An 18,827-nucleotide genomic window follows, 5' to 3' on the forward strand; every position below is an offset into this window, starting at 1 on the left:
TTCCAGCCTTTACATCTGTTTGTCATATCTCTTTAGTCTCTTTTAATATGGAACACTTCCATCTTTCCCTCACTTGAAATAAGCCTCTCTGAAAAAAAAAGAGGGGGGAGGATGATTTGTCAGTCAGAGACAACAGGGTTTGAACCCCAACTTTTCATTCAGGAGCTGAGTGACCCGGGCAAGCAATTCTTCCGCCCTGAGATTCAATCTTCTCATCAGCTTAACGGGAAATTCTATGTGGTGAGAATTCAGTGAAATGGTCTATGCTCCTGGGCATCTAACAAGGATCCTGGAACCTAGTAAATGATCAGCACATTCAATTAATGCAATAAACATAATGTAATCAGTAATGCATTAGTAATTAATGTAATACAGTGTGATCATTTCTGGCTCTGACACTTTCTTGCTGTGTGACCTTGAAGAATTCGCTTTGCCTCTCAGAGACTCTATATCCTAGGCTGCAAGACTGCGTCTTTTAATATCTTCCTCCTGGGATTGAAGGAGACAACACAGGTGGAGTATCCAGCTCAAGGCTGGTGCTCAAGGTGTTCTGTTAACACCAGTAACTTTTCTCTTTGCAAATGCCAACTAGCCTCTATCAGCAAATAGAAACTTCCACTTCCGTTTCCCTTCCACCTCACTCCTTTCATGCAGAATCTTCCAAAGGCAGGTACGGAAATTAACTTTGTGGAAGTTGACTCCAGGTCCTTATAGCAGGAGGCATCCGGTGAGATGCTCCGAATCCCCAAGATGCCCTCTGTTTGAAGGTGAAACTGGAGGGAATTCCCTGGTGATCTGGTGGTTAGGGTTCGGCGCTTTCAGTACTGTGACCTGGGTTCAGCTCCTTTGTTGGGAACTAAGACTTCGTTAGCTATAGTGGCTTGGCCAAGCTTAAAAAAGAAAGAAAGGAAGGGAGAAAGGGAGGGAGGGAGAGAGGAAGGAAGAAGGAAAGAAAGAGAGCGAAAGAAAGAAGAAACTGGAGACCTCGCCTCCCAGCAGAAGTTTTTCTCTGAGTGTGTTTGGGAGCACCCTTCTCTGTTGCTCAAACAGACCGCTGTTGTGGGTGTGGTGGGCGTGCTGGGAGTTTGGGGCGGTGGTGCTGTGATTCACTGTTGACTAAAAGGAGAGTCTGGGGTGCCTTGTGACTTCCCTGTCATCGTGGAAACTGACGGATGCCTGCCCAGAGCCGCTCCCCAGGGCTGCTGGGAGGCCGAGGCCTTCCCCAGGCTGGCCCCCTGCCAGCAGGTCTCTGTCAGCGTCACCTCCGCGAGGAGGCTTTTCCTGGCCTCGGCATCTCATTTTACCCCCACCAAGCTCCGCAGTGTGACACCCCCTGTTTCACTGTCTTCTTATACTTCGCACCATCTGATGGCTGGTCTGGTTTATCTGTTTCCCTGGTAAGATGTACGCCCCAGGTATCAGAGAATGTGTCTGTGCTCCCCCCCGCCACCACACCCCAACCCGTGACACGGTGTCCCCACGTCTATGGTCGCCAGTGCTTGCTGCTGCCTGACTGGATGCGTCCTCTCCACTCTGACCTCCTGGGATGAGGGGCTCCAGTGACGGCAGACCGAAGGAGCTCACCCCCTTTGGGCTCTGTCATGACTTTGGAGAGTGTGGTGGAAGGTCAAAAGGGGATCTGCGGTGGATGAGACAGGACTGAGTTAAGAGCATGTAATCCCTGGGAGATCAGCTTGCTCTCTGAGGTGGGGTTTCCTCCCCTCCTTCTTTAATTGGAGTTGACTCTCATGACCCTTTCAAGCCACCCTGGATGCAAAAACCCTGGGGATGGCCAGGAGGGCTTTACTGAATCATCTTCTCAAACATGAAGACCTTCCTTGTCCAAATGAGCTGCAAGTAAAAACTAGGAGTTGTTGCATGCCAAATGAGTCACTGATTTGATCGCTAAGACTCATGGAACTCACCCACGGGGTAGGACTGATAGGGAGGGTGATGGGCTGGAAAAGGCATAATCACTACACCTCCAGTCTCTCATTTTATCCTACGGGATGTGAAACCAGGGCTTGGAGTCCAAATCCTACTCAAGCTTCATAATATCTATACGACCTGGACAGACGCTTTTCCTCTCTGGATCCTCACTTTGCTCATCTGTGAGTTGGAACCGTAACGCCTACCTCACCCTGGAGGATGGGGTGATGTGCCCTTGTTGGGTGACCCAGAAAAGGCTGAGGCCATGGGTGCTCAGGCAGGTTAGGGTCAAGTTCAAGACCATGGCCTCCGGAGTCAAACCTATGTGTGTGTGCCTCGGGTCTCCGTCTTATGAGTTGGGTGACCGTGGATAGTGCACTTTACTTCTCCCAAACCTCAGTTTTCTCATCTGTAAAGTGGCCATTGGTGGAATCAGCTAGAATCACCTAACATAATAGGTGATTGTTACTATTGAAAGGTTTATAAATGTATATCCTTCCTTCTCAGATGGAAATGAAGCTATCACAGTGACCAGGTCTCACGGGATACCCAAATCCTTAAATAAAATAGTGGATTTATTTTTCAACCAAATCCAAGAAAAATATCGGTCTCAGAGGTCCGTAATGTGTGCAACAAAAGGGTTGCTGGAAGGATCTTTAGCGTTTGGGAAAGTGAGGATGAAGTTTCTAGAGATGCATTCCAGAGAGAAGATGGAGTGACGCCCCCATATGCTCTGCGGCATCTCCTCTTTACAGCCTCCCTTGGCCCAGAGCATCAGCCCTGTTCACAGCCTCTCTCACATCCCGCATCCGCTCCTCAGGAAGCCGTATCAGTGACTCCTCAGACACCTTGTCCTGAGATGCGCTCTTCGGGTATGGCCGACCCCAGAGGCCCTTTCCTGATGAATAAATCTGCGCTTCTTGGCTCGTGTGTGGGCAAGGCAGGTGGCCTGTGGCTCAAAGAGGCTGGAAGTGACCTTCTCCAACTCGACTCCACGGGCTTGTTTGCAAGGACGCAGACGCGCGCGGCCACTGACAATAGGTGTTCCCACATCATATACGGGGCATATTTTGCTCAGAAACATGGCCTGTTAGTTGTTGAAACCTTTTTTGCATTCCCTGAAACAAACGGCAGTGCTGTGTATTTTCTTTTGGGGGGCTGTAAATAAAAAATCTTTTATGTTGACAATGATAATATTATATTCGACAATCTATTTGCATGTCTTGATTCTGTGGATTTTATTGCTCAGTATAAATCCCCAGGTTGAGGCACATTAAGCGTCACTCGGGGAGAAACACTGCATTTTATCATAGGGCTGGACAGCTACGTGCATGGAATGTCACCTGTGGGGACGAGTGTTTGCCCTGATGTGTGCAGGATAAATGCGCATAGAGAGGGAGAGAGGCATACGTGTGCACGGGACTTGGCATGTGTACACGAAATCTTTGGATTATCTTTGGATCCTCAGTCAAAATGGATTTCCAAGCTGGAGCCGTCTGAGCACAAGCCTCCTTCATGTGCTGCATATGGTGCCATGAGTCAGGTCCTCAGGAAAGTGACCGTGCCTGCTTTGGCCCTGGCCAGCAATCTTTGGCCCATGTGGAGGGCAGAAAATTGAATTGAGGACAGATGTTGGGGGCCAGAGTGAGGTACTCCGCCCGTGACAGAGAAGTATCTCAGAGACTCTCAGAGGAGTGGAGTCCCTCACCACCTTCCTGCAGGTGTTCTGAATACTTCTGAGCAGAGAACCATCTTCTCCCAACAGGCAAGTCAGTAACTGCTGAGAAAAACCTTGCCACAAGCTCGAGCCGGGATTAATACCAGCCATCAGCTGTCCACCGAGCACTATGTGCCATGCATTGTGCTAAGCACACTGTCATTTAGTCCTTACAACAATCTGATGTGAGGTAGGTGCTACAATTATCCCCATTTTATAGATGGGGAAACTGAGATCCCGTGTTCCACAGCTGGTAATTTGCAGAGCAGAAATTCAACCCTTGTGCAGTGAGGCTCCAGCTTTGCTATTCATGACAGGAGAAGATATGCTAAGTATGGCTTCAGAAACCATCACTCCGATGCCAGGCATAAAAATACAAAGAAAGAATGAGGAGTAGTAAACCACTACTTACGTCTGTTTGGTTCTGTTTGGTTAATTATGTCTGTTTGGTTGTCTGGCATAAGTTAATTTCCATATTGTTTTCTACTTCTAACAAGACTGTCTTCTTCTTTTCTGGTGAAGTTTCCAGGTGTAGGAAATGGGAACATATTGGCCAGGTTTACTTAAAAGTCTTTGACTCTGTTAAAGGGTTTGGTTGTAACTTCACCCCAAATCCCTTGGAAAAGAGCAAGGAGTCCTTCAGTTCCATTCAGAAGAGCACTCTTCTGGTTTTGGGTTTTTGGGTCACTAGACTGGTTACATTAAGCAAATGGGTCCTCTACATACCCAACTTTTAAAGGAGAAGTTCTGTGGCTTGAATTATTAGAGTGCTTAATTAATTGTGTTTCAAATCCATCTACCTTTTTTTGAGTCTAAGGAAGATTCACTCAGTCAGAAGGATTAGATGAGAGGATTAAAAAAAAATTTCCTTTTTTTCCCCCCTTTTAATTGGCCCAGAATTCATCTGAATGGCTGTTTTCAAGTTGAACTTCTAAGTATGGCATTGGTGAGTCAAATTGCCGCTTTTATTTTCAAGGTAATTGAATCCTGTTTTTCACTTACCATTTCCTTCTAGAAAAATCAAAATGTTTTTAGAGTTTAGCTTTTCAGTGAGTGACTTAGTAAAGCAGGAACCTTAGTATCATGAAAGGCGCTGGGCTGGTGATGACATTCAACACAGAGGTGAAGGCTCGACGGCAGCTGGACTCACCCCACCAGCTGGCCTGGAAAGCATTTGGATTTCATTGTGTTTGCACTTGAAACACCAAAGGAATGTCCGCACCTCATCCTTGGGTCAGGGCTCGGGGTAGGAGAGCTGAATTCTGGGCAGGATTTTGTCACCCATGGAGCAGCTGAAGGGCAGCGTTGCTCGGAGGCACAGTCTGGAACCATGTGCTAAAGGCCTAGATCGGTGTCTTGGAAAGCACTGGACACACTTTCCCTCTCACGCTGGGCTCGTGAGCCTATCATAGGCGGCACTGGCATAGGATTTTAAATAATATTGAATCACATTGCAACACAACGATTTTCTTTCCTACTCGTTTTCAAGCCTTCTGATGACCTCAAGGACAAAGTCCCAGTTTCACGTTTGTGTCATGAACATTTCTCTCACCTCTCTTTTAGACGAAGCCCAAGTCTGAGTCTTAGACTTTTAGAAGGTAACCGTTTCTGGTTTGAATTTAATAACTTTGTTTCATTTCTTGTTATTGCATTTTTGTGATAGCTTTTGCTGGATGGTTAGGTACACGATTGTGTTCCTGGATGTGGCAGAACTCACCCACATGGCACATGAACCCTAAAGTACGGGATACACTGGTTTACGTGGCCCGATTGGAAATTAAAGGAGGTTGGTTTCTCCTAGATGCATAGACGTTTGCCCTTTACTGAAAGGATGTGTTCTAACTGGAGAGGGCACAGCATTGAGATCAGATCTGATTTCCAGTCTTCCCTTTACTCCCACTAGCCGCGAGTCTTAGCCTTTGAGAACCTTGTTTTTCCTGTCTGTAGAGTGGGTATCATAGAGTTGGAGAATGGCAAGTGGGCTTTGTTTCCTAAAGTAGAATGGGCGATGCAGGTGGCATTCACCCGGGAGGTGGATGCTGGCCCTTGGGCTGAACCTTCGGAAGTGCGGTTTCCCTACTTCCAGGGTGATTTTCTTCTGTTTCCTTGTTGCCCAGGTTCTGAGTATGTGGCTGGGTGGGAGGGAAGGTGGAAATGTAGTTTATATCCCATGTAGTGTGGTGAGGAAATGGCAACCCACTCCAGTGTTCCTGCCTGGAGAAGCCCAGAGACAGAGCAGCCTGGTGGGCTGCTGTCTATGGGGTTGCACAGAGTCGGACACGACTGAAGCGACTTAGCAGCAGCAGCAGTGTGGTGAGGAAGCGCTTCCTAGGAGGCGCTAGTGGTAAAGAACCTGCCTACCAATGCAGGAGATGTAAGAGACGTGGGTTCAATCCCTGGGTCAGGAAGATCCCCTGGAGGAGGGCATGGCAACCCACTCCAGTATTCTTGCTGGAGAATCCCATGGACAGAGGAGTCTGGTGGGCTACAGTCCATAGGGTCGCACAGAGTCAGACACGACTGAAGCGACTTAGCACACACGCGTAGTGTGGTGAGGAAATGTGCTCTTGAGGCCAGAAAATCAAGCAGACCCATCTGGCCAAGATGGATCAGCAGCAGGAAGGTCAAATTTTGTGCACAGGCAGGTTTTCCCCTTCTCAGGCTGCAAATCTTTAGCAATTGGAGGCAGACTCTGAATGAAGCTTAATTGAAATTCATTCTTAATCACGGCCATTACCTAACATCAACTCTACGTACTAAGGCTGTGTAATCATAATTAAGAGTTGGATTTAGGAAGCAGCACGGAATGCGAAAGCCAGTTGCGGATGGGCCCAGGGCCAGCCGGGACAGTGGAGGACTTCTCAGGTGACTAGACTTTCCAAGTTGTCGAGGACCAAGGGCTGCCCCGCCGCACAACTCCAGGGGGCACCCTCCATGTGGTTACACCACTCAGAGGCCCTGATGCATACCCCAATCTCAGAGGTCACCCCAGAGGGAGCTAGTACCACATCAGAGCCTTGAACCCCATACTGCAAATGTTTTCACAGACACTGGCTCATAAGCTGGCCACTGCCCCTCTCCCAGCTGTGACCTCTGTGTCCTTTATCTCAAGAGCAGTTGCCTCTATTTACACTAAATAGACCCAGCGCCATTCACTGGTTCCTGTATTTGGGGCTAGTTGGACTGGAGGCCCCCGCAGCTGGTCTGAGCAGGCAGCTGGCCTGGTGGTGGTCACGCGGAAGGGCCCACTCATCCCACAAAGTTTAGCAAACACCTTATCTCCCGCAAAGCAGGTGAGGTAATGTTTATAAAAGATCGTGCTGTCCCCTTACATGGGCAAGGATGCCAGTGTGACCAGCCCGTGCCCAAGGGTGGACTCCCAATACCCTGCTTCCACATTTTCTTCTCCTGTGCCCTCATCTGGGGGGAAGACCTCTCTGCTGTCCTTCCGGCCTGCGGGTCTTGGGAGAGCAAAACCTTCACTCACCATCCCACTGACCTGCCCCTCCCCATGTCCCCAGGCACATTCACAGCCCCCTTGGGAGGCATTAGGGGACTCATCTTATACATAAGGAAACAGAAGCAGAGAGAAGTAAGGTATCTTGGCTACTGTAACAAAGCAGATGGGTGGCTGGGTTGGGGGCCCAGGATTCTTCCCCTTAAAGTCCATTCTAAACTGCTCTATTTATGATAAACATTCATTTAAAGATCCCTGATTTTTTATATGGATGAATGGATAAGTAGTTAGCTATACAGATACAAATGGAAAAGAGATGGCTGGACAAGTGGATGGGTGCTCAGTCACTCCAATTGTGCCCTGCTCTCTGTGACCCCATGGACTACAGCCCACCAGGCTCCTCTGTCCATGGGATTCTCCAGGGAAGAATACTGGAGTGGGTTGCCAGGTCCTCCTCCAGGGGATCTTCCTGGCCTAGGGATCGAACCTGTGTCTCCTGCATCGCAGGAGGATTCTTTACCCACTGAGCCACAGGGAAGCCCAGACAAGTGAATAGATTGGTGGAAAGACAGAGAAACGATCATGTAAGTGTAGACCGCTTCTGAAGGACACATAAGAAACCATGGACAATAGCTGCCTCTGGAGCGGGAATGGGGATCTGGGTGTGAGAGAGAGACTATTTTTCGTTGTCTTTTTCCTTTGCTTCCTCTGAAGTGTTGACTGATTTTTGGATGCACATATTCATTTTTAAAAGTTCCTTTTCTACTTCTGTGCCCTCTCCACCCCTGTGCATCCATCTGCAAGGCCAATTAGAAGCTGCCAGTCTAGAAAAATTGCAGGAGGTTTCTAGGGGAACCCACAAAGTTTCCTTATCAGAAACCTACTCCTCCGGATGAATCAAATTCACTGGCTCTCTCAGATCCATGGGCAGCTCAGGCTTATACCAAAAAGAACAAGAGTGGAACGTGGGTGAAACTCAGCCTTTGAAGTCCAGGAGCGCACTGCCCCAGCTACCTCCTCCTCAGTGACCAGAGAGCCTGCTGCAGAGGTGACAGTGGAGATGGCACCTCACTGCCGCTTACAAATATCCTGTAAACCCCCAACACGGCCAGTCACTCAGAACTGGTCAAGTGATTTGGGGTTCAGCCATACAATAGAATGTCATTTAATTATTAAGAATAAATAAGAAACCTGGTACTTTCCACATTCAATGTTAAATTAAAACAAGGGACAGATACCTCTATCTTCTTCAGTCTGGTTTCATGGGTCATAGACAGGTTCTTCAGCTGATCTGAACCTCAGCCAAGGCTGCCCCCCTCATCCTGCAATTTGGAGTCCTCAGAAGGAGATGCAGAGAAAGAAGTCAGAATATGTCAAAGAGTTAATATTAACTATCTCTTGGTTGTGATCTTTTGAGTAATTTGTATCATTTTTCATGTTTTTTTCCCCTCTTGCAATGTGCAAATATACTTTTTTATCATAAAAAACCATTTATAAAGAATAGTCTCTTTGATAAAGAGCGATAGTAAAAATCTCTGCACTGGGAGACTGGAAGGAAATAAGATAAAACATCATTTGTCTAAACATATCTTTGGGTGGTTAGATCAAAATTTATTTTTTCTCCCTATTTTTATAGTTTTCTGAATTGTCTGCATTTGATATGTTTACTTTTATAATGGAACATTCATATTTAAGGTGACCTTGTTTTTTTTTTTTTTTTTAATGAGTGGAAAGGAAAAGATAGGCTGTCAGAAAATTCTCTCCAAAGCCTATCCAAGTGTCTCAGTCACTATTTCATGAGATCCCCCAATGTGCATAGGGGAGGGGTTGATGATACAGAGGTGAAGGAGATATAAATCCTTTAATCAAATAGATGGCAGTCCAGTTGAGGAGATAAGACCCTTCCTGATACAAGATGCAAAGTGATTTCCTAGCAGTCAGGCTATCGGGAGAAATAATCATAATTACACAACAGAGTGGCAGAGGGGCGGGAGCTCCAACTTTAACGCCACCTCCTCCTTTGGGGAGGAACTCACCTTCATCTCGCAGTCATGTTGGGTCTGAACCTGACTTTCCTCTCCTACAGACATAACCTACCACATGGGGTTGTTGTGAAGCTTAAATGAAGCCTACACAAGAAGGGCTGAGCAAGGTACTTTGCCAACATCCCATCCTCAGCACGACTCATCATCACTTCGGCTGGTGTGCCAAGCCTGCTATTTGAAAATCAGGCTCTCGTGAATGTGGTATTTGAACTCACATTTATCTCATCTCAAAGCCAATGGTCTTATTCCAACTAGCCTCTGCATTCCCCTTCTAAGCTCAATCTGAATTTCTTGTAAACTTCACCGTATGGTCTTGTCAGGAAGAAAAATCTGAATTTTCATGAGAACATCAAAGGAGAAATGAATCTGTTTGAAGGAACATCAGAGGAAGGTAGACTCCCCTCTTTGTGCTGTATCTTGCAGCTTCAACCGTTTTGCAGTTCGTGTCTCTTGGTACAGGGTTCCTCTGAGGGTGACAGAGGATGCCGGCTTGCTCTGGCTGGAGGGAAGAGGGTAAGGACGCATGGGGTGGGGTGGGTGGGTAGTGGGATCTGGAAGTGTCTCAAGGACCTCTGCAATGAAAGCCAAGAAGTGTAGGCATACTGCCCTCAAGCCAAGGTCAGAAGTCTGGGGAGCCAAGAGGAAAGCACTGGAGGTTGAGCAAGAGGCGTGAGGAAAATCAAAGTGCAGGGAAAATTCTGTCTATGGACTTTGATTCATTCCAAAACTGGTTAGCTCCTTGCTGTACTGTGCTGTGGTTAGTCACTCAGTCATGTCCAACTCTTGCCATCCCATGGACCGTAGCCCACCAGGCTCCTCTGTCCATGGGGATTCTCCAGGCAAGAAGACTGGAGTAGGTTGCCATGCCCTCCTCCAGGGGATCTTTCCAACCCAGGGATTAAACTCAGGTCACCTGCATTGCAGGCGGATTCTTTACCATCTGAGCCACCAGGGAAGCCCAAGAATAATGGAGTGGCTTGCCTATCCTTTCTCCAGGAGGTCTTCCTGACCCAGGAATCAAAACGGGGTCTCCTGCATTGCAAGCAGATTCTTTACCAGCTGAGCTGTCAGGGAAGCCCAGTTAGCTCCTTGGGAGAGGCTTAATACTGGTCGTTTCTCCCTGCCCCTCTGGTCAACTGTCTTTTAAGAGAGCTATGTAAACCTAATTGTATCTCACCGCACCTCATTCTTCCTATCCCATTCATCCACTCTGCCCCAGGTCTCTATGAATTAGTCTTTTCCAGAATTTCATATAAATGGAATCATACAGAATTCTTTTGAACCTGGCTTCATCTACTCAACATACTGTGACTCTCCTCTGAGCGTCTTCCCTGTTGTGTGTGTCAGTAATTTGCTCTTTTTTTGTTTATGAATGATACTCTTTCCAATCGGTTCATGGGCATTACCTCTATCTCTTCAGATAAGCCAGAGACAGCATTCTCTGACGCCTCTGATGCTTGGTGGGAGCCTGTGCACACAGACAGCCCTCGAGAGTGGCCCAGTCTATCTTTCCTGACCCAGGGTGCGGGAGTGAGCACTCTGCACGCACACTCGCCAGCTGCCCTGATACTCAAAGCCCCCGCCTCAACTCCCACAGGCTGGGAGAGAGAGCCCCGAGGGCCCTGGCACGTCTGCCTCCCTTCAGAACCAGTCCAACACCTCACACAGCCGTGGCGAGACATTCTGGTTCAGACACGGGCGTTAGGAGACGTGGCCGGGTGACCATGGGCAGATCCTTCCAAAACCGTGAACTTTAATTTCCTCATTTGTCAGACAAAGGCACTGGGACTTCCCTGGCTGGTCCAGTGGTTAAGACGTGTGCTCCCAGTGAAAGGGGCCTGGGTTCAATCTCTGGTCAGGAAACTTGAATCTCACTCGCTGCAAAGTGCAGCATAAAAAAACCAATCAAACGAAAAACAAAGAAAACCCCTCAAAACAAAAAAACAGAGATACCCTGTGTACGAGACAGCAAAAGTGATGCTGATGTATGGAACAGTCTTATGGACTCTGTGGGAGAGGGAGAGGGTGGGAAGATTTGGGAGAATGGCATTGAAACAGGTAAAATATCATGTATGAAACGAGATGCCAGTCCAGGTTCAATGCACGATACTGGATGCTTGGGGCTAATGCACTGGGACGACCCAGAGGGATGGTATGGGGAGGGAGGAGGGAGGAGAGTTCAGGATGGGGAGCGCATGTATACCTGTGATGGATTCATTTTGATATTTGGCAAAACTAATACAATTATGTAAAGTTTAAAAATAAAATAAAATTAAAAAAACAAACAAAACAGAGATAATGATATCCACCTCACAGGGCCATCAAGTGGGCACTTGGGCATGAATGTGCTGTACAAAGCAGAAAATACGGCCTGTACAGCGGCAGTTAGTCTGCTCATGGGTTGAAATTATCACCCCATCTCAGATTAACAACTGCCTGCTTTAGCTAAGACTCCCTCTCTCCCTCTGGATCTTCAGTTTCTTTACTAATCAGATGAGGGGTTGAGCTTGAGTTCTCCAAGGTGCCTTCTATCTTGAACCTTCTTGGATTTGAAGGTGCTAAAAGACTTGATTAAGGGCCTACCTCAATGTTCAGCATTGAAAAATAATGTGGTTTTTTTTTTTTAAGAAGACAACTGGCTTCTCTGAAAATCCTCTTCCTGAGTAAAAGATTCAACTATACTTTTGGGTACAAACCAGTGTTTTTACATCAATCAATAGGCTGAAATCTTTACCTATTTCCAAGCCCATCACAGAAAAGAATAGACCTTCTTCCTCCAGTTCTGCTGGCTGGTGCTATGAAGCATGTTTTGGTGGATGTTTGATGGGGACAAACATGCCCCCAACTTGCTGGGGCAGCAGGAGCAGCATTCCATTTTGTGAGCCAGTATTTCCATTCCAACCAGCTCTACATGGGCCGTGTCATTCAGCAGAAGGCTCCTGAGAGCTCTACATGGGCCGTGTCATTCAGCAGAAGGCTCCTGAGGGCCTACTACGTGTTGGAAGGTGTGTGTGCACGGCCACTGCCAGCAGCCCTATGATGGAGGCGTGAGACCGCGTTGTAAGGTGGAGAAGCAGGGTCAGTGGCGTGCAGCCCGCAGCATTCCTTCGGTTAATTGCCATCTTGGTCTAGAACACTAGGTCCTGTCCACCGTGATGGGCCCTGCGTTGGGCAAAGATAATCCAGATATGTTTGAATTCTTTGTGACTAGGAAGAGGAGGTAATGGCTTAATGTTTACTGAAAAGAAAGTTGAGAATTCCAAGATGCCAGTTACTTACCACCTAGTTCAACGACCTCATTTTACTGATGAAGAGGAGGGGGTCCACAGAGGTGATCTGACTTGCCCAGAGTGGCACAGCTGGCTGGCTATGAGTGGAAACTTTTACTCAGCCCTGCCTATTTCCAGATTAGAGCTTTCACGGATGCAGCCTGCCCACGGCAAGAGTGTTGCAGAAACAAGGAAATAGAGAATTAGGAACAAAGTTGTTTCCAAGTCACCTGTCCCCAGTCTGCGTAGTTCAAAGTAAAGAGCAGAATTCTGGAAACCAGTCAGCAGAGATTATTTTAAAATAGGACAATGCCCTGTCCCTCTCCTGTGACCTCTGGCAGAGTCAAGGGCAAATTTCAGAACAGCCATTCCTGAAAGACCCTATCTTCTGTGTTAAGATTCAAGTCCTGGGTCGGGGGAGGTGCAAGAGGAGAAAATATATGTATACTGATAGCTGATGCACCCTTTGTCCAGCAGAAACCAGCTCAACAGTGTAAAGAAAAAATCCTCCAATTAAAAATAAATAATTAAAAGTGTTCCCTAAAAAAGACAGACTCAGGCACTCCAGAGTTGCAATTCCTGCGTTTTCTCAGCTGCACCCCATGACATGTGGCGTCTTAGCTCCCTAACCAGGGATCAGATCCGTGCACCCCTGCATCGAAAGTGCAGGGTCTCAACCACTGGACCACCAGGGAAGTCCCCAGAAATTCCCTTTTCACAAGAAAAGACTCTTTTACTATTTGGCCTCACACAGGCTTTGTTTTGAAGAACTTTGGCTAGCTATAAAGTTATCTTTATTAACCCATCACGTTACTTTTTTCCATTTTATCTTATGCAAAGACAAAAGCTTCAGATTGATATGAGATGGTCAGTGAATTGACACTTCTGATAACAGCTGCCCCGAGGGGTGCCTACCCGCTGTCGGGCTATGCTGGAGACACACCTGACGGTCTTAGCTCAGCAGATCCTCCTGCCAACCCTTGAGGTCAGTACCCTTATGATTCCCGGTTCCCACGTGCAGGCACTGGTGTTCAGTGAGGCCATGCTGCTAGGAAGTGGTGGACACAGGAAATCTGAGCCCCTGGGCTGTGCTGGGAAGCACCCCCCCCATTAGTCTGTACACCTTACTGAGGCCAGGAGAGTGAACACCCAGGCATGCTGAATCTAGAACCCTGACTGCCTCTGAGGGCCCTAACACACTGGGCCTCCTCCATCCGGGAATCCCTTTTGGGAGCTGGGGCGGCTGAGGAGCTGTAGGGGTGCTGGAAGATCCGAGAGGACCCCGACCACCCAGGGCAGCCTGGACTGAGGCACCCGGACCCCCCAGCCTTGAGCACGGTGACTGTTCTCCCCGCAGGACACAGGACTCTCACACTGGGGCAGGTGGGGCCACATGACCCACGAGGGCAAGGATGCGGGAGTTTGTGAGCCAGGCAGACAGTGGTGCCAAAAAGATTTTTCCATGTCACAGCTGTGTGAACTTGAGCAACGCTTATCATTTCTTCAAGCCTTGGTGTTCCCACCTGTAAAATGGGACCAGTAAAACCTACCTCGGTGTTACTTCAGATGATTCAGTGAGAGAAGAATGCCTGAAAAACAGTAGGTACTTACAACTGAGAGCTGCCATTCTTACTATGTGGCAAGCACAGCTCTAAGAATCTCCCTTGGCCATGAACCTGAAATATTCTATTTCTGACTCACCCAGAGTCTGGGTAAGACCGGGTCGTAGCTCTACCCTGGTTGTCTCTTGTACTGGCCAAGGTCTGGAGCAGCCCTCTGTGGGTTAGCAACCATCCCCCTCCTCCCCCACTTCACAATCTGGGGAGAGGCGTGCCTGCTCCTTGCAAAGACGTGGATGCACCCTGTGCTGGGATGACCTGGAGAAGTTGACATGTGGATCAGGTCAAGCCAGCAGAGAACCAAGAAAGCATGAAGCAGAAGAATGAGGACATAAATGCAGAGGCGATGGTGGAGGCTACATTGAAATGATGGGGAGCAGGAGATAAAATTTAGCCATATTCATAATCATTATTATCTCCTTCTGGCCAAGTGATTATCTTGTTCTCTCAAAGGCCATGTGGGGGTACCGTCATCATTACTCCCATTTTACAGATAGGGAGGTCAAGGTGAGTACAGAGCCACCCCAAGATTGAGATCATTTCTCTTATACTCTGTTGCCATCTGGCTGGGCTCTGGGTATCCAGTTGGTGAGTGATGCCACGGGCTGGAGCAAAACCACCTTATGGACCTCCCTCGCTCTTTGCGGGGCTCTATGTCCCTGGCTGACTTTGCCCAACCTCTTCAAACTGTGGTCCCGGCCCAGCAAACCTACAGGAACTGGCCTCAAGGGGGCAGCAGGAGCCGTGGAAACCTTGGATAGGATGCAAAACTAGACTGTTCTTGCAAAGCTAGGGGACACGCACATCAGAGGCTACCCAGGGGAGCCTGAGAAGGGGGCTGACATCCCAAGGCCCACACTGCTGTGCTGGGAGCTGGAGGCAGGCTTTGAGAGAGGGGGACGCAGAAGGGGGCTGACTTAGCATGCTTGGCCTCCTGCAGTCTCCCCTCCTAGCTAGTCAGGGGGTTAAATGTGGCGTGCTCAGCCCCCAGGAGTGAGGGAGGCAAGTACAGTCTGGGGAGGGGGAGAGCCAGAGAGCAGGGGTGTTCGGGATGCATCAAGCTGGAGTCCATCGGGACGGGCCTTTCCCAAGCCACCAGGGACCACACTGAGCCCAGGCGTTTCTCAGGACTGTACTTAGGCCCCTCTGGCCTCTGCTTAAACCACTTGCCACCACTGTGTAGTTCTAGGGTCCCCTAAGGACCAGGCTCCTTAGGGACCTGAGTCAGAGGGTCTGCTCTTTTGGCCGTTGTCCAGAGTATCTGTGTGTGGGCTCACATCTGACAGCCCTTGCTCGGTGCTGGCAACGGGAAAACCTCATGGAAGGACCACAGAGGATGAATACAGCTGTTTATGGCTCACCCCTTGCCAGGCCCTAAGTGCTCTGGGATATCTTTCTAAGTATTTCCCCCTTCGCGGTATTGCCTTTGTTCTTTATACAGGATGACCCAGACGGAGGTTCAGAGAGGTGAAGTGCCATGCCCAGGGCACACAGCAGTCAGTGCCTGAGGCAGGATCAGAACTCAGGGCTGCCTGCTTCTAAAGCAGGACCCCTTTTACTCTGCAGGTAACTGGGCATGTGTTGGAGAAGCAGTAAGTTTGTGTCCAGCCCAGGATCAAGGAAAGGAGCCAGGATGTTCGTAGCCATCAAGAAGGATTCTTGCCTTGGAGCCTGCACTGTGGGCCCTGGCATATATCAAACACTGAGACACTTAAGATTTTTTTTAAAAACTTTTGACGATATAGGAGAGCTAAGCCTTTTGTTCTCTTCTCCACCCTGGCCTCTGCCAGAGATGGCTCATCCCCCTGATCAGACCAGAGGCCATGTGGCTCTGGACTTGAACCCTGTGCATTTTGGCAGGAAGGGGGTCAGGAGTGGAAGAAGGGTCTGAGTCTGGTAATCCACCTTCAGACTCCTCCAGCTTCCTGGAAGCAGGCCCGTCCAGCTCTGCTTCCCACTGCCCTTGGATTTTCCCATCTCAGTTTCTTTGTATGAAAAATGGTTCTCCTGCCTGTAGCCTCACTGGAAATTTGCAAGGATTCCATGAGAAGGAGGCTCTGGGAACCCGAGTGTGCAGTATAGCCATCAATCATTACTGAGGACAACTACTGCATGCTGTCTCTGTCGCTGTGGGGTGAGCCTCTGACCACACTGACTCCATCCCATAGTCAAATAAGATTCAAATAGTCCATTTGAATGATCCCTGTGGTGACCTCATAAACGTTTGACTAGCTCTGGTCAATCAGATGATCTCTGTTGTTGGTGTCTCTTCATGTTATTTTGTCTCTTATCTATCCGTCTCAGTGTCATCAATATTCAAAATAGCTATTTGAATGACTCTTTCCAGGCCCCACCGCCCAGACCTGCTGAAGTGCTTTCCTTCCTCGGGCTTTCCTAGATTGCGAAATGACAAGGTTTCCACTGCGCTCAGGACAGTCGAGTCCCCCTGCCACCTGAGGGTCCTTCCTGCCAGCTCAACGCGGTGGAGCCCACAGGTCATCCACAAAGCATCAGCTTTCCTCCAGCCTGCATAAATAAGAAAAGGAAAAGAGGCCACACCAGCATCTTGAGGTGTTTCAGATTGCTGGATCTCTTCAGCCTTTCATCAAAAGTGATGCTTAGCCAGTAGGCTGATGAATCGGAAACAGGGAAAAAGACAGAGACAATTAATAACATCACTTGCTCAGAAAGATGGCCCTCAGAGCCCGCCCCACTGCCCCAACAGCAGACACCTTTCACCTTTGGAATCTTCCAGGTCTTCCTGCACCAGATATCTTCTGCTTATGGTTCAAACTACAGTGGCAGCTGTGAGCGGGTAACAGCTCTTTGGCTCTTTGGAGCTGGGCTGAGATCTCAGAATCTCCCAATTTGAGCAAGTGCTTTATTCTCTCTGAGCCTCAGTTTCCACATCTGTGTGATGGGTATTTCTTAGTCTTAATTCCCCAATCTAGGATTAAGGGGAGGACTTGAGATAATTCATAGCAGTGTTTGTATTTAGTAGATGTGGACCAGGCCAACCCCACTCCCAGCCCCCAGCCCAGCCAAATCTCCAGGCTTTCTAGAAGGTTGTTGCTTTGTAGTCGACAAATTTCTGACTCCTCAATTTCCCAGGTAGCGCTAGTGGTACAGAACCCACCTATCAATGCAGGAGATATGAGAGCTGTGGGTTCAGTCCCCAGGTCAGGAGGATGCCCTGGAGGAGGGTGTGGCAGCCCACTCCAGCGTTCTTGCCTGGAGAACCCCATGGACAGAGGAGCCTGGTGGGCTACGGTCCATGAGGTCACAAAGAGTCAGACATGACTGAGCGACTTAGCACCAAGACCAGCACCAAGTAAGCGTGCAGGTAGTACTTTCGCTTTGACTAGAAATTGCGTGTCTGGGTCTCTAACCAGTGGAAATGAAAACCTTCAGTTTACATGATCATGGATGATTACTGCTACATTGGCTGAACTGTTGAGAGGAAACTAGAAAACTCCTACAAAACTAATACACATTAACAGGGGAAAGACCAAATAAACTATGGTACGTCTGCAGTGTTGAATTAAGTGTGTATGACAGTAATTTCTTTTTCCTTTTATTCATTTGGAAAGATGGCTATGATGCATTCAGTGAAAATGTTAGGCAGGGAAATACGTATGATTTTTTAAAAAACATCTTTTTTTTTTCTCACTCCAGTAGGTGAATATATATATTTCTAGGAGCCTAACAAAAGATGTGGCACTTCCCTGGTGACTCAGTGGCACAGAATCCACCTGCCAATGCAGGAGACGCAGCTTTGACCCCTGGGTTGGGAAAATCCTCTAGAGAAGGAAACGGCAACCCACTCCAGTATTCTTGCCTGGGAAATCCCACAGACAGAGAAGCCTGGCGGGCTACAGTCCATGGGGTCGCAAAGCAGCCGCCCAGGCCTTGGCACATGCCCCTGTGCTGGCCCTGACTTAGTGACTAAGCCATAACAAGCGACGTGGAGTGATATACATCAGCTGTCAGCACTGCAAGTGGAGTATGGAAGGGAGACTAGAGGGGGAAGAAGATTTAAGAGTCTGTTGGATTTACTTCTATTCATCTCCGAATTGTTTGCTCTTTTCTAAACACATGTCATTTTTTTTGTAATGAAATAAAGTTGTTAGAAGACATGTATTCACGTCCTCAGTGAATGAAATGAGTGTTGGAACGAGGTCTGGTAATCCTACCATTTCACTCTTTTGAAATGCGAAGTGTTTTCCTGTCTCTACCAACATGCAAATACCCCTAAGGGGGCTGATAAAACCAGAGTTGTCACTGAGCACTAATCTGGGGCTTGTCAGCCTCAGGCCAAGATTAAAATAGGGGTGTGTGTCTGTGTGTGTGTGTGTGTGTGCGCGCGCGCCTGCTCCTGTGTGGGGTGGGGGGGAGGAGGGAGGAGTATCATCTGTCAGTTACCTTCTGTGTGTCCAGCAACGTGCGTCTTCATATGCAGACCCCACTCCATTGAGTCCAGCTGCAACCCTGCAGAACAGGGACTGGCCTCATTTCATGAACAAGGAAACTATAGGTCTAAACGGTTTGTGATGGTCTTGCCTGAGATTATACCCCAAAGGCTGAGCTGGATACAAACGCAGGCCATCAGATTCCAAGGTGAAGCAGGATGGTTCCAAAAAATCTGTTTTAAAACAACATGAATAATAAGAGTAGCAATAGTAGCCACTCCATTGCATCTCGGGAGTGTACTACTTGCTGTCTGCTTAATAACATATCTGTTTGAAGGAAAAAAGAATAGAAATAATAAGACAGCTAGCATTCATTGCATTT

The 18,827-nt window shown here is 48.2% G+C and overlaps 1 long non-coding RNA gene across 1 annotated transcript; it reads left to right on the forward strand.

Annotated features, from left to right (window-relative positions):
- The first annotated feature begins 3,224 nt into the window (after positions 1 to 3,224).
- On the forward strand, positions 3,225 to 17,743 carry LOC104999098. The gene is made up of 3 exons (XR_826546.1): positions 3,225 to 3,836; positions 9,190 to 9,539; positions 17,712 to 17,743. It is a non-coding gene; the product is annotated as an uncharacterized LOC104999098 (long non-coding RNA).
- The last annotated feature ends 1,084 nt before the right edge of the window (positions 17,744 to 18,827 follow it).

Source organism: Bison bison, unplaced genomic scaffold (assembly GCF_000754665.1).
Source record: "Bison bison bison isolate TAMUID 2011002044 unplaced genomic scaffold, Bison_UMD1.0 scf7180017864343, whole genome shotgun sequence".
NCBI lineage: Eukaryota > Metazoa > Chordata > Mammalia > Artiodactyla > Bovidae > Bison > Bison bison.